The sequence below is a fragment of the Prionailurus bengalensis genome, chromosome C1, assembly GCF_016509475.1.
Source record: "Prionailurus bengalensis isolate Pbe53 chromosome C1, Fcat_Pben_1.1_paternal_pri, whole genome shotgun sequence".
Taxonomy (NCBI): domain Eukaryota; kingdom Metazoa; phylum Chordata; class Mammalia; order Carnivora; family Felidae; genus Prionailurus; species Prionailurus bengalensis.
In genome coordinates this window covers 198012335-198027969 of record NC_057345.1, presented here as the reverse complement: position 1 = coordinate 198027969, position 15635 = coordinate 198012335, and the positions used below count along the sequence as shown (strand labels likewise).

General features: G+C 34.0%; 1 protein-coding gene across 4 annotated transcripts in view; it reads left to right on the top strand.

Annotated features, from left to right (window-relative positions):
• The window catches only part of ERBB4 (erb-b2 receptor tyrosine kinase 4), a 1144797-nt gene that overhangs the window by 420332 nt on the left and 708830 nt on the right, over positions 1-15635 (top strand). The gene's annotated exons all lie outside the window — the stretch shown is intronic.

Below are 15635 nucleotides of genomic sequence, written 5' to 3'. Positions count from 1 at the left end.
GCAGTTACTGTTATCCTAAGAGAGTTGAAAGATTCTGTCAGGGTGTTGTACATGATATCTAGTAAGTCTGCCTTTTTCTGAATTGCATGCAAGAGGAAATGTGTTAGGCTGGGAACTAGAAGAGTCAAAGGACCAATCAGATAAGAATTGGTAACTTTAGTAATCTCACTTTCTGTCCCTTTTCTGTCACTTTGGAAATTTCAGGCTATTCTATATTACCATAATAAGACTAATACTATTATCTGTAGGAGTAAAATGACATTCATTTTTCAAACCTACAAATTAGTAAAATTAGACACAGGGAATTATAAGTACTTATGTAGGTTGATATATGCATGTACATACGTGCAGGTGTGTACATAAAAAGTTACTCAGAGACAACCAGTCCTTTTACAAACTTGTTTTGGCTCTCATTTTTACATCCTTAGTCTGCTTAACAGACTATCATTGCTTAATGCCTTCAGTTTCTTATGTTTTGCTTTAACCAGAATAGATACAGGAATATCTGAACTTGAAAGAGATACTATCTTCGCACCTATGAATTTATTCTTTTTACAAGAACTAATAAGATGTATTTTAAATAACAGCATCCCTTTAATTTATTTGAGTTTTTTCAACAATATTTACACATTTCTCAGGAGTACTGTCTTATGTAAATCTAGACAAAAGTGTTTCAAATACTGATACAGTAAACTATTCAGGAGATAGTGAATTATTTAAAGAACTACGATAATTTAAATAATTCCATACCTAAATAAGTAGTAACAAAAAGAAGCAATGATCTTTAAATACTTTGAATATTTAAACACTTTGAAAACTTGAATAAATATATCTAGAAGGGTAACAACTACAGAAAAGAAACCACCTCAAAACTTAAACAGCACTATAAAGCTGACAATACATGTAAGCTTAGTAATGACCCATGAACATACCTTTATTCTCATCTATTTATTTAAAGGTAATACTATTTTTTTTATTACTAAAAGCAACATTTTGGTTGTTAGTTAACTTATCTGTTGTTCCTTTGGAAAGTAACTATTTCTATTTGTGACATTTATTTATTCAGTCAACAAATAGTCTGAGCCCAAGAATACAATAGCAAGTAATCTATTGTCCTTGACTTCAACAATCTTGCAGTCTTGTAGAGGGTTACAGGTGTGTGATACATTAAGTATTGTGTATATGTGTGTGTCTATGTGTATGTGGGTGTATATAATGTATACAGTATGTATATGTGCATATATAAAATTTTTATAGTTGCTAAGAGAGAAATAAGATACCAAAATCTGAATGAAGGTATGGTCTTTTGTTAATAGTAGATGGGGGTGCTGGGCAAAGAAAGGAGTGGCTAATTCTGAAGGATTCAGGAAAGATCTCATCAAAGAAATGCTTAAATTGAATCATGAGAAAATGAATAGGAACTTAAAAGGTGAGTGGGTGGAAGAGAAAGGCATTCTGATGGAAGTAATATAAGGGAAGGCTTAGAAAGAAGGCTCTAAGTCAGAGTTAATACAAGTGTACTTAATGTTTACTGCTTTAGATATTAGACATATGCATGTAAGTAAATAACACATCATTCTCACCTTCATGGAAATTGTAGTGTAGAGTGGATGAAGAGAAACTTGTCATGGAATAAAATATTAAATTGGAGAGGTAGAGAACTTTGTACCACAGATAGGTATCCAGGGGACATCAGCATCCAAATTAACTACTTAACATTTGGGGCTTAGAAAAAATCAAGGGGGATTGAAAAGAATTAGACCAAAAAGTAGACCAAGGACTGAACTCTCCACATACCCTATTCTCTGTTTTTAGGTGAGTTCAGTGTTATAAGTACTTTTCTGAATGACCCCTTAAAACAGGGACTATGAGCTGAAGTCTCCATTATGCTACTGTATTGGATGAGCCACTCTAACTGTACCTTAGAAAATCCTGAAAGCTCTCCATTTCCAGGTTTTCTCTGTTATTCAAAATTTGCTTTATGTCACTTCACTGTTATGTAAAACCTATAATACTACCTGTTTTTGCTAACCAAAAGAAATCTGAAGAGGATTTTCGCTTTTACAAAATGATCATTGCTTCTTTGCTTCACACCATTTCAAAGAAGGAAGGGTTTCATAGGAACACTCTCCTTTCCGATAGCAGGGGAAAACTGTAATACAAAAAATTTCTCTCTTTAGAACTACATTATGGTTCATTTGTGTTCTTTGTGGTTTCCCTCCAAAGTACCTAATTTGTCCAATATTGGCACATTACAATAAGTTCAGTGCATGTAAAGGAAATCTCGTGAGTTTACATTATGCTATCGTGTTCAATAAGTTTTGAATTGTATCAGCAAGTAGTAATCTTACATTAATCTATTCTATTTATTACATAAGCTTCATATATATTTATGTAAGTGTACTTCACTGAGCAACTTCTTACACAGGTGTGCAATTTCCCCTCCTCTAAGAATGACTCAAACCTGTAATGTGTTCAGAGAGACATTAATTCTGGAATTAATTTCTTTCTTTAAGAACACAAGAAATTACTTTTGTTTTTAAAAGATTTTCCATCTTTATTTTTTTCTCTAAGTAGTGAGTTCATAGTATTTTGTTTTATTTGTTTTGTATGAAACCACTCAAATTTCTATCATTTACGAGAACAACTTAGCTCAGTATCCTGTCTACCTCTTTCACTATCTGAATAGTCAATGTCTAGGACAGTGCCTAAAATATCATGAGCTTTCATTAAGTATTTGTCTGATGGACAAATAAATGAATAAAATTTCATAAAACTTAATACTTTATAGATTCCTATTTTGTATATTATATGTTCTCTAGATGAATATGTTCATCTAACCCTTATGTTATTTCTTCATGACACCACCAAAGGTCAGGTGCGTGGGCATAGACACAGAATAGGTCAATCAGAATCTCTTCCCGTGATTTTCTATACCAGTTTCTTGACTGATATGGGTACATAGTTTCTTGACTATTTGCATACCAGAATACAGTCATCTTTTTTCTTGTGGTTGGAATGTCAGAGAAGGCTGTGCAGACAGCAGAATGGAGCCAACACCCTGAAACAGAGAGCAGAGAGGATGACCATTCACCCCAGATTACTGGTGAGGGAATCATTCATTTCCGCATTCCAGTCTGCTTCTCATGACTGGTTGCATTACAGCCAGTGAGTCCAAAAGATACCCCTGGAACTTGAGAGTAACTTTGAAGTGATTTTCCTTTTTATTTTTTTTTCCCTTAAACTAGATGGGTTTTCTATCACTATAACTAAAATATCCCATCTACTCCCATCTCTCAAGATATTAAGAACACAGAAAAAGTAAGCTTTTGAAATGGAATATGTGCTTATATATTATAAATCTAAACAAAAAAAATCAGAAAAAAGATAAAAACACCCTAAAATGTTTTGGAGTTACTTCCTTAATCTCTGTTAGATGTATTTTATTGAAATACTTTGAAATGCATTACTTTCACGATGCTTTTATTACATCAACCTTAGAGTTTATCGCTGTAAGCACCTTTTCACCCAGCTGTGTTGTAACCTCCAAGTTTTTGCATTTCTCTTACGGGAAAAAAAATTCAGTTGACAATAGTTAGCATTAGACCCCTGAGACACCACATAGTTGGCTAGAAAAAGGCCCTAAAACTTATTTACTATGTACTTTATCACCATCACAAGGTTAAGACATAATAGAAAACAGCGAGGCATAAAAATCATAGATTTTGTGTTATTGTCTTACACTTTGTGAACTCTCTCAAACGAGGTGAAATATAGCGAATGATGGGAATGAACTTTTAGACCTTTTACCATCATTAGAATTCTCAAGAGTTTTTTCTCTTTTGTCATTCCATTGGACCTCTTTGCTATTGCTGGTATTCAGTGCTCAGCTTTTATAATTTACATTTATTTTCTTTATTTGATATATTCATTTTAAGCAAATAAGTATTACGTGTCAACTAAGTGTAAGACAGTGTGGTATATAAAGTGGAGTATATATGAGGAGTATTAATGACTATTCTTAACAGGCATAGTTATATCAGGTATAATATAATAGGCATATAATTTTTATATAACAGGTAAAAATATTTAATTCTGACTTGTATTTAGTTGAGTGAAACTTGTTTTGGACATAGTTATTTTTAGGATTATGAAGAGCTAAATTTATTTTAGTGGTTGATCCATTGACCTGAGATATTAAAAACTTTAGTAATTCATTGAACCTGTCTACACTGTAGTGTAGAAGTCTTAAATCTTGATTATAGATGTCTTTATTACTGAAAGTGAATAAAATAAATTAATATCTTATATTAATAAATAGCAACATTAATATTTTGTTATTGATAGCAAAAGGCACTGTGTTTGAAAAAGTCAGAAAATATAGTTTTATAAAGCAAAAATACTTTAAACATATCTTCTCTCAGATGATGAATAACACATGTTGTTATGGGAAAGTAAATTTTATGAGAAAACCTTTTTTTTGAAAAAAAATAGCTGTTTTTATTGTATTCTTGGCACAAAGCTATAGGGAATTTTTGTATATATAAGAAATAATGCCATCTAAAACTTTATTTTGAAATATAAAACTCCAATATATTTCTTGATAGAAACCATATAGTTCATTTTTCTTTACCATAGAAAGTATTTTATTTTTAATTTCAGATATTATCTTTGTCTTTTAGTTAATAATTAACATCTTGTAATGTCATGGAACTATCATCCTTCTTTATTAGGATATATATGGAATTTTTATGTTTGAGGTTGTTGCTTTTCAACCAGTCTCCATTGGACATGAAATTTGTGTTGCTTTTCCAGTGCTAGTAATGGACCTATATTGTTTCATTTTATACTCACACATTGTTCCTTTTCTGAGTAAGGACACATATTTGTAGGAAGGCAGATGAAGCTGTAACTCAGAGACTGCAAGATGCTGTCTGGCTTGCTCCCTGGAACTTAAGACCTTGGCTTCATTAGCATGTTTCTGTTACAATGTAATCAGGGATGCTGCCTGGCAGTAATGAGTTTCAAGTTGTAACAAGTAACTCTGCTTTCACCTATTCCTTAGCTGTTTTCAGTAACTAGTCCGGCTTAATATAAAATTCTGAAATATTTGCCTTTCAACCTACTTCTAGCTTCAGGGTCTACCTTATTGTCCTCTGGCAATTCAAAGCAGATGACCAGAATTAAGTCCAACAATATAGGGAGTGGTTTTTATATTTACATTTGTTTCCTATATCTTTCTTCCCCATTTAACTCTATCTATGCCTGGGTAAAGCTGTCTTCTGCATAGCATGATTTATCAAAATGCTATGTGGAATAATTCATATTAAAAAAATAGGTAATTTAGGGACACCTGGGGGGCTCAGTCAGATGAGCGTCCCACACTTGATTTCAGCTCAGGTCATGATCCCAGGGTCGTGGGATTGAGCCCCATGTTGGGTGCCATGCTGAGTGTGGAGCTTGCTTAAGGGGCGCCTGGGTGGCGCAGTCGGTCAAGCGTCCGACTTCAGCCAGGTCATGATCTCGTGGTCCGTGAGTTCGAGCCCCGCATCGGGCTCTGGGCTGATGGCTCAGAGCCTGGAGCCTGTTTCCGATTCTGTGTCTCCCTCTCTCTCTGCCCCTCGCCCGTTCATGCTCTGCCTCTCTCTGTCCCAAAAATAAATAAACGTTGAAAGATATATTCTCTCTCTCTCTCTCTCTCTCTCTCTCTCTCTCTCTCTCTCTCGATGTCTCTCCACCCCCCAACCCCATCCCTTCCTCTGCTGGAGCTCTCTCACTCTAAAAATGAATTAAGTGAATAAATAAATAAATAAATAAATAAATAAATAAATAAATAGGTATATGAAGTACTTTATTCCTTTGGGTTAGAAAATAATTTATTGAATAGTTTGTTTAAATAATGGTGACCATTGCCTCTGTCTGGTTTTAGCTTATTAAATACTGGATAGAATGACTTGTGTGAGAGAGATTGTGTTGAAAAGGTTGATTAGAATCAGGATGTGTAAACTAGTCATATTTTAGAATCATAAAAAAATTGAAGAGCAAAATACCATTTAGATGAAACATCTATGACATAATAAGGTAGATCCATATGTATATTTTCACATTTGCCTGAAAGATGACATAAATGCACTATTTTCTAATACAGCACACTTATTTCAGCTGTGCACAGAATTTGATTGGACTGCATAGTAAGGGAGAACGAGCCTCAATTTAAGTTTTCCTGAATAACTTTGTAGCATAAATAAGCCATATATTTATTTGTAGGGTGCCTAGGAGGCTCAGTTGGTTAAATGTGCAACTTTGGCTTAAGTACTTATCTCAGTGTGTGAATTCAAGCCCCACATAGGGCTCTAAGCTGTCAGCACAGAGCCTGCTTTGGATCCTGTCTCCCTCTGTCTCTGACCCTCCCCGGTTTGCATTCTCCCTCTTTCTCTTAAAAACAGACATTAAAAGATAAATAAATAAATAAAAATAAGTGGTATATTAGTAACTCTATCAAATAGTAGATAAGTAAACAGGATTCCTATATCAAGGGTTGATTTTCTTTGTTTACTCACTGAGCATAGAAGTTTAAGTTTTTCTTCCATGCCACTAACTGGAATAGGTAGCAAGAAAGGACCATGAAATTCAATATCTAAAATACTTAGAATGAATCATCATTAGGTTAAAAGAAACTGCACCTTTAAGCAAGCAGTAGACTAAGGGTATTTCAACTTTTTACTTAATTTTATCTTTCTGTCTGAATTCCATGTAAACTACATATGTGCTGTATTTAGATGATGAAAACTTAGCTGATTGAGATGGGGAATATCAAAAAGGAAGTAGACTAATATTTAAACGTGTCTGTTGGGCCAAAACAGATATTCTGGGTTAAATGGAATTTTCAAAGCTATGATAGTTTCTGAAAGCTGTTTCTAAGACTGTTAAATATAATACATATGCAATTTTGTATGTATGTATTTACAGCTGGCTTTTAAATTGAAATTTGATTTTGTACTAAGTCTAATCATAGAAGTTGTATTGCATTTTAAAAAGCTATGCAATTTGCACTTGGCCTAGGGAAAAAACAAAATTTCCTCAAAGGTTAAATACCGTTTAATCTGAAAATATACATGACTTAAAATCCTGATGCTCTTCAGCAATCTTACATGATAAATGATGAAAATGTCTATATTTTTGCTTAGGCAGTGATATAAGCATATTTTTCAAACTTTCTTCTTAATCCTTTAAATTAAATACTAAATAAAAAAGATTGACACTCTTCTCTACATGTTAAAAACAAAAAAAAATTAGTAGTGCCTAGAAAAATATATACATTTAGTAGAAAATAAACATTTGAAGGAGTATTGGAAAGAAGGATAGTAATAAAAATAGATCAGTATAATTTATAATTTGATTATATGTGTATAACAGATATAAATTAGTGACTAGTGACTATATATATATAATGTGATATATAACATATTATATGTATATAATATAATATATATATTTAACCATTTTCTACGACGGAATCACATTACTGTGAAATATTAAACCTATATGTTTCTAAGAGACTATTACTAAAAACTGCTTAGAATAAGTTTTTAAGTCCCTAAATTGTAATGCATTTTCTAGAAAAAAAATGCCCTTGTTGCAAATATACTTAAAAATGAATTTATTAGGATGCTGAGCAGATGCAAAGCATTCCTTTATATCTCTGGGGGCTGTACTATTTAAATTTGGCTTAAATGGTGAGTATAATGAGTTTACAGGCTTATCTTAACCTTAATTAGAGAAATATGTGAGTAACAAACCTATTTCACTCTATGATTCTCAGATACTCTTTTCCTAGGGGAATTGAGTATATACAGGTTATTTATTTACCTCTTTTATTTGTAAGTAGAAAAGATCTTGGTTTGAAGAGAGAGAACAAATGATATTTATGTGAGTTTTTAAGACTAACTTGAAGCATTTTGGCAATGGGCTGCCTTTTAATTCTAAAATCCAAATAGTAGAATATAACCAAATAAAACCTTTAAAAATTTTACAGCTGTGTGTATTTTCATTAGCTTTATTTTTCTCTGACTCTTAACGTGGAACACTGTTTTCTTCAAAAAAGGGAAGATGAACAATTTTTGTATGAGACCAAATCAATTTTAAAGGTCTCTCTTGAGTCACGTAGAGTGTAATTTAAAGTTCAAAAGTGTAAAAATAAAACGTGAAGACGGTTCCATTTAGAGCCACTATAATTATTTCTCCTGATCCCTAATTTGAACCCATTTAACTGTAAAATATTATATTAAAATGTATAATGAAAGTGATAAAATTAAGGTATCTGTTTTAGTAAATATAAGCCTCTTTGAAGTAATTTCTATTCAATCTCTACATGGAAATCAGAATATGTAATTGAATGTTGTAGTAAATCCTCTTAAGCAATTTGGTGCCACATGTATTTCTGAAAATAAAAGTACCTATCAGCATGCTTGTCACCTGGTAGCCCATTAGTAAGAGGCAATTCTATCCAACCCTATTGGGTTTCTTTCTTTCTTCTTTCATTCCCTACACAGCAACTATTGAGCCATACTCTGAAGACCTGACAATAAATTTTTACTAAGTGTTTTTAGAAGTTTGGGATGGTATGATTTTGTATTTTCAGAGAGGCGAAACTGCAAGTCAAACACTTGGTTGTAAGAAGGAATCAATAGCTAAATATGTACAAGCTCTCTACATAGTGAGTGAGAGTTGTTTCAGCAATCTAAAAGACATCCTGTGGGGTGCCTGGGTGGCTCAGTCAGTTAACTGTCCAACTTCAGCTCAGGTTATGATCTCACAGTCCGTGAGTTCGAGCCCTGCGTTGGGCTCTGTGCTGACAGCTTGGAGCCTGGATCCTGTTTCCGATTCTGTGTCTCCCTCTCTCTCTGCCCCTCCCCTGCTCATGCTCTGTCTCTCTCTGTCTCAAAAATAAATAAAAACATTTAAAATAAAAATAAAATAAAATAAAATAAAATAAAATAAAATAAAAATAAAAGACATCCTCTGATGGAATCATTGGAAGCATTCATGAAAGGAATTAATAAGGCATCAATGAAGCATTGGGAAGAATTCATGAAAGGAAAATAGGTAAAAAAGTATAAGCAAATCAGACTATATGGTATATTATAATACTTTCTTAAAATTTCCCTCCTCTGAGAACAATGGCCAGAATTCTTATGAAGTTCCTATATTATCTGGCCCCTACCTTGTCCTCCACTATTGCTGATGACACTAAAATTCATGGCTATCTTTCAGTATTAGCCAACTTCCTTTGTATATCAAGTTCTCTGTAACGTGATTGCCCTTCCTTCATTTTCAGACGTTCTCCCCGCCGACAAACATAAATACATACACTTATTCCTGTCTAAGTTCTGTTTAATTTTCAAATCTCCTTTTAAAAATCATTTCTCCAGTGAAGCTTTACTGACTCTCATATGTTACTGAATTCTTCCCATTATTACATTCATAGCACTCTATGCTTCTTTGTAGGACTTCCTACATAGCAATTATTTAAGTATTTGCTTAATTTCTGCCTACTCTTCTAAATAATGAATACCTTGAGGGCAAGGGCCATGCCTAGTTCACTGTAAAATTCTAGCACATAATAGAGTGTCTCTCATATAGTGGCTGTTCAGCAAATATTTGTGGAATGAATAAATGAGTAAATTGAATAACAATAAGAATGAATTCTAATACTCTTTATAACTTTTTTAGTCGGGAAAAAATGATTATACTGGCATTTTTTCAAACATTATTTACTTTTCACTTTTCTAATTGAAGCTCCTCTCCCTAGTGCTTCGTAGAATCAATGGTGTCTTATTTATGTTTCATGAACTGATTTGTTTTATAATAAATAATATGCTACCTATAGTGGAAACATGGGAAACTAAACTTACATACTTAACATTAATACATTAAAAACCTAATGGGTGGCTAAGTAGTCTATTTTGTGGACTCAGTTGTGTGAAGATCAAAGCCATGTTGAGGGGACTGGGGTGTGTCAGTAGGTTAAGTGTCCAACTCAAGTCGACTCTTGATTTTGGCTCAGGTCATGACCTCATGCTTGGCTGAAGCCTGCTTAAGATTCTTTCTCTCTCCCTCTGCCCCTCTCTCCCACACACACATACTCTCTCTCTCAAATAAAAAAAAAAAAGAAAAGAAAAATCTTTAAAAAAAAAAAGTCATGAAACCTTCACAACTTTAAATATCCTCTTCTTTGGACTGCCTTGACTATCTGAGTTTCTGCCCATTAACATGATCTCCGATATCCAGTTACTCTTTTTCTTTTTTTTTTTAATGTTTATTTACTTATTTTGAGAGAGAGAGAGAGAGAGAGCACACACACACACAAGCCAGGGAGGGACAGAGAGGGAGAAAGAGAGAATCCCAAGTAGGCTCTGAACTGTCAGCACAGAGCTCAATGTGGGGCTTGATCCCACAAACCATGAGATCATGACCTGAGCCCAAACCGAGAGTCAGACACTTAACCAACTTAGCCCCCCAGGTACCCCTATATCTAGTTACTCTTTATAAACTAAGGTTTCTATGCTTTTGTTTTTGTTTTTTATTTCTTTCATGGTGAATTTCTTTTTAAAATTTTTTAATGTTTATTTTTGAGAGAAAGAGACAGAGTGCAAGTTGGGGAGGGGCAGAGAGAGAGGGAGACACAGAATCCAAAGCAGGTTCCAGGCTCCGAACTGTCAGCACAGAACCCAATGCAGGGCTCGAGCCCTTGGACCATGTTAACTGACTGAGCCACCCAGGCGCCCCTGGTCTCTATGCTTTTGTATGTCATTTCCCCCCTCTCTGGAATGCCTTTCCACTATTAGCATTTTGGAAAATCCTCAGACCTTAACATGTTCCCCAAGTTCAATCTGTAGCCCCAACCCTGCCCCACCACCAAGCCAACCAAAATTCATGTATTCCATATACTTAGTATATGTCTGTGTGATATCATATGTCACTCTGTGTAGGAATGTGTTGGACTGTGGGATGTACTTTGCATTCTCATATATATATATATATATATATATATATATATATATATATATGCATTCTCATCAATTTATATATATGTGTATGTGTGTGTGTGTGTGTATATATATATATATATATATATATATATATATATTGTGTAGAGCAAATGAGAGTAAATGTTCAGTCAACTTTTGTTCTTTGAGCAGATAAACTGGCTTAAGTGGTTTTCTCCCAGTGAACTTTGTTATACTGTAGTTGTATTCTCTGTAATAAGAAACACTCTGTATATGCACTTTTAGAGTAACCTTTGGGTTGTCACAGACTAATACCTGGTATATATCATTCGTTGAGATAGATGCAAGGCACTATGCTGATTCTGTTTTCCACTCCTTATGACAATCTTATGTGTAAGTGTCATTGTACTTCTTTTTTATAAGTGATGAAACTTAGGCTATGATAAATCGAGTGACTTTCTCAGAACTGCACTGCTAACGGGCAAACCAAACACTTTAACCCAGTTCTTTCACTTCATAGTGCAGACACTTTTATTTTTCCTTACTATTGCCCACTATTTGTCAATGACCCATGTATTACTTAGAGCAGGTTTTTAGGGAAATTGATACAAGGCAACTATTTTGCATGTATATGCCAGAGGATCAGGACAGATAACTCTGAGGGTTAAAAAATTCAGGAGGGCCCAGTCATGGGAGCTCCCACAATAATGGTGAGATTTACTTCCAGGAACTTGAGTAGTTAATTGTCCACTGTAAATATCCTGAGAAAAATCCCCACAGGCTTCTACAGGGGGAGGAGAAAAGGAACCATTTTGAAACGCATTCTTTTCTTCTTTTTTAAAATTAAAAAAAAAAGTTTATTTATTTTTTGAGAGAGACAGAGCATGAGCAGAGGAGGGGCAGAAAGAGAGACACAGAATCTGAAGCAGGCTCCAGACTCTGAGCTGTTAGCACAGAGCCCGACGTGTGGCCCTCAGTCACGAACCACAAGATCATGACCTGAGCTGAAGTTGGATACTTAACCAACTGAGCCACCCAGGCACCCTGTCCTTTCTTCTTAACAAAGGCCTGTCCTCAGTAGAAATTAGTAAGCCAGAGCCTAAGCTAGATATCTGAGTTTAATGACATGGGGAAGGGAAATATCCAACCCCAGCCTAATCTAGCCACCATGTTCCACCTAAGAGGGGAGGGAAACAAAAACAAAATCACAAACACAAAACCCTGAGAAACACTTGTGATATTCACAGTCCAAGAGGCATAGACTTACTAAAAGCCTGAGATCTAATTATAAGGCTATAGAATGCTTCCCCTTCCCCTATAACTTACCACCACATAACTAAAGGCTTATTTATAACAGTTTTTTCCCCATCTTGTCTGGCTATTAAAAAAAAAATTACAAGGCATACCAAAAGGCAAAAAAAAACACCCCACAATTTGAAGAGACAGATAAAGCATCACAACAAGAAAGACATGGTAGGTTTGTTAGAATTATCAGACTGGGAATTTAACACAACTATGATTAATATGCTCAGAGCTTTAATTGATAAAGTACAAAGTATGCAAGAACAGATGGGCAAGAGGGATCTCTCTAAACAGAGAGATAGGAATCCTAAGAAAGAGCCAAGCATAAATGCTACAGATTAAAAAACAAAACAAAATACTAACAAAGCTGAAGAATACTTTTGATGTGCTTATTAATAGACTGAACATGGCTGAGGAAAGAATCTCTGAACTAGAGGATATCTCAATAGGATTTTTCAAAACTGAAAAGTAAAGAGAACTTAGACTGAAAACAAACAAACAAACCAACAAAAATAGAATAGAATAAATGATGTCTGTGGGACAGCTAGAGAAGGTGTCACAGTCACATAACGGAAATACCAAAAGGAGAAGAAGGCAATAGAAGAAATATTTGATACAATTAGGACTGAGAATTTCCTCAAATTAATGTCATATACCAAACCACAAATCTAGGAGTCTCAGATAACACCAAATAGGAATAAATGTCAAATAAATTACACCTGACATATCATTTCCAAATCACAGAAAATTGAAGATAAGAAAAATTCGTGAAAGAACCAGGAGAAACACATTACCTGCAGACAAAGATAGGAATTACATCTGACTTCTCAGAAACCATGCAAACAAGAAGAACATGGAGTAAAATATGTGTTGAGAGAAAAAACCAAACCAAAACAAACAAACAAAACCACTAACCTAGAATTATGTACCCTGATAAAAGTGAAAGAGAAATAGAATTTCTCAAACAAAATTTGAGGGAATTTGTTGCCAGGAGACCTGCCTTGCAAGAAATTTTAAAAGAAGTTCTTTAAAGAGAGGGAAACTAATATAGGTAAGATCTACCTAAAGAAAGGAAGAATACTGAAGAAGGGATAAATGAAAGTAAAATAAAAACTTTTATTTTATTATTCTTAATTGATTTAACAGATATCAGCTCATTCAAAATAATAATAGCAATAATATATTCAATTACATATGCTTAAGACACACACACATATGTGGATTCATTTCACACACACACGTGTGTGTGTGTGTGTAAGTGAAATGAATGACACCAATAATACAAAGGAACATGGGGGAGGAATTGGATTATTTTGTTATTAGAAGGTATTCACACTACCTGGGTCACCTGGGTGGCTCAGTCAGTTAAGCGTCTGACTTCAGCTCAGGTCATGATCTCACGGTTCATGAGTTCAAGCCCTGCATTGGGCTGTCTGCTCTCAGTGCAGAATTCACTTCAGATCCTCTGTCTCCTCACTTTCTCTGCCCCTTCCCTCTTGTTCTCTCTCTGTCTCTCAAAAATAAATACACATTTTTAAGAAAGGTACTCACACTACCCATGAAGTGACATGTGTTATTTGAAACTGAACTTGGATTAATTGTAAATTTATATTGCAAACTTCAGGGCAACCACTTAAAAAAAAAAGATACCTGATATGCTAAGAAAGGAGAGAGAATAGAAGAGAGTAGAACCATATAAAAATTTAATTAAAAGCACAAATGTAGTAAAAGAGTAGAAGACAAAAGTAGGAAGAAAGAACAAGGGCAACAATCTATAAGAGTAATGATATTAATCATTAATCCAACTATATCAATAATTATTTTAAATGTAAATGGTCCAAACATACCAATTAAAAGACAGAGATTGCCAGAGTGGATCAAAAAGTATAACTCAACTATATGTTGCCTAGAAGAAACCCATTCTAAATGTAAAGACACATTTAGATTCAAAGTAAATTTATGGAGAAAAAAATACCATGCTAACACTAATCAAAAGAAAACAAGAATACCAATATTGATCAGACAGAATAGGCTTCAAAGTGAGGAAAGTTACCAGGGAGAAAGAAGGGCATTACATAATGTTAAGGGGTGACTTCTCCAAGAAGACATAATAATTCTCAACGTGTATATAACAGCTAACAACAGGCATCAAGCCACATGAGGCAGAAACAGATAGAACTCAAGGAGAAATAGATCAATCCACTATCATAGTTGGAGACTTTAACACTCTCTCAGAAATGAACAGATTCAGCAGCAGAAAATCAGTAAGGACATCGTTGAACTTAACAACATCATCAATCAGCTGGCTGTCATTGACATCTATAGACTACTTTATATAACTCCAGCAAAATTCACATTTTTCTCAAGCTCACATGGGACATTCACAAGATGGATCACATTCTGGGCCATAAAACATACCTTAAGAAATTTAAAAGAATAGAAATCATGCAATGTCTATTCTCAGACCTCAGTGGAATTAAACTAGGAATCAATAACAGAAAGACAGCTGGAAAAATCCCAAAATATGTGGAGATTGAACCATACATTTCTAAACAGTGAATGAGTCAAAAAAATTCTCAAGAGAAATTAAAAACTAGTTTGAACTATCTGAAAATGAAAACATAACTTAATCAGAATTTACAGGCTGCAACAAAAGAGTGCTTCAAAAGTTTTTAAAGCATTGAATACATGTATTAGAAAAGAAGGAAGATCTAAAATCAATAATCTGGGATGTCTGGCTAGCTCAGTCAGTAGAGCATGTGATACTTGATCTCAAGATTGTAAATTTGAGCCCCACGTTGGGTGTAGAGATTATTTAAAAATAAAATCTTTTAAAATAATGATAAAAATAAATAATCTAGGTTTCTACCTTAAGTAACTAGAGAAAAACAACAAACTAAATCCAAAGTAAGTAGTAGAAAAGAAATAATGAGAATTAGAGCTGAAATCAATGAAATTGAAAACAGGAAATCAATAGAGAAAATAAATACACAAATTGGTGCCTTGAAAAAGTCAGTAAAATCGATAAGCCTTTATCCATGCTAACTAAGAAAAAAAGTGGGCACAAATTAGGAATATCAGAAATGAAAAAGGGAACATCACTGCAGATATCATGGAAATTAAAAAGATAATAAAGGAGAGCTATGAACAATTCTATGCCCACAAATTTGATAACGTAAATGAAGTGAACCATTTCCTTGAAGGGCAAACTCTACCATGACTCACACAAGAAGAAACAGGTGATCTGAATAGGCTTATTTCTATTGAATAAGTTGAATAATAATAATAATATTTTAAAACAGAAACTGTCAGGCCCAGATGAAT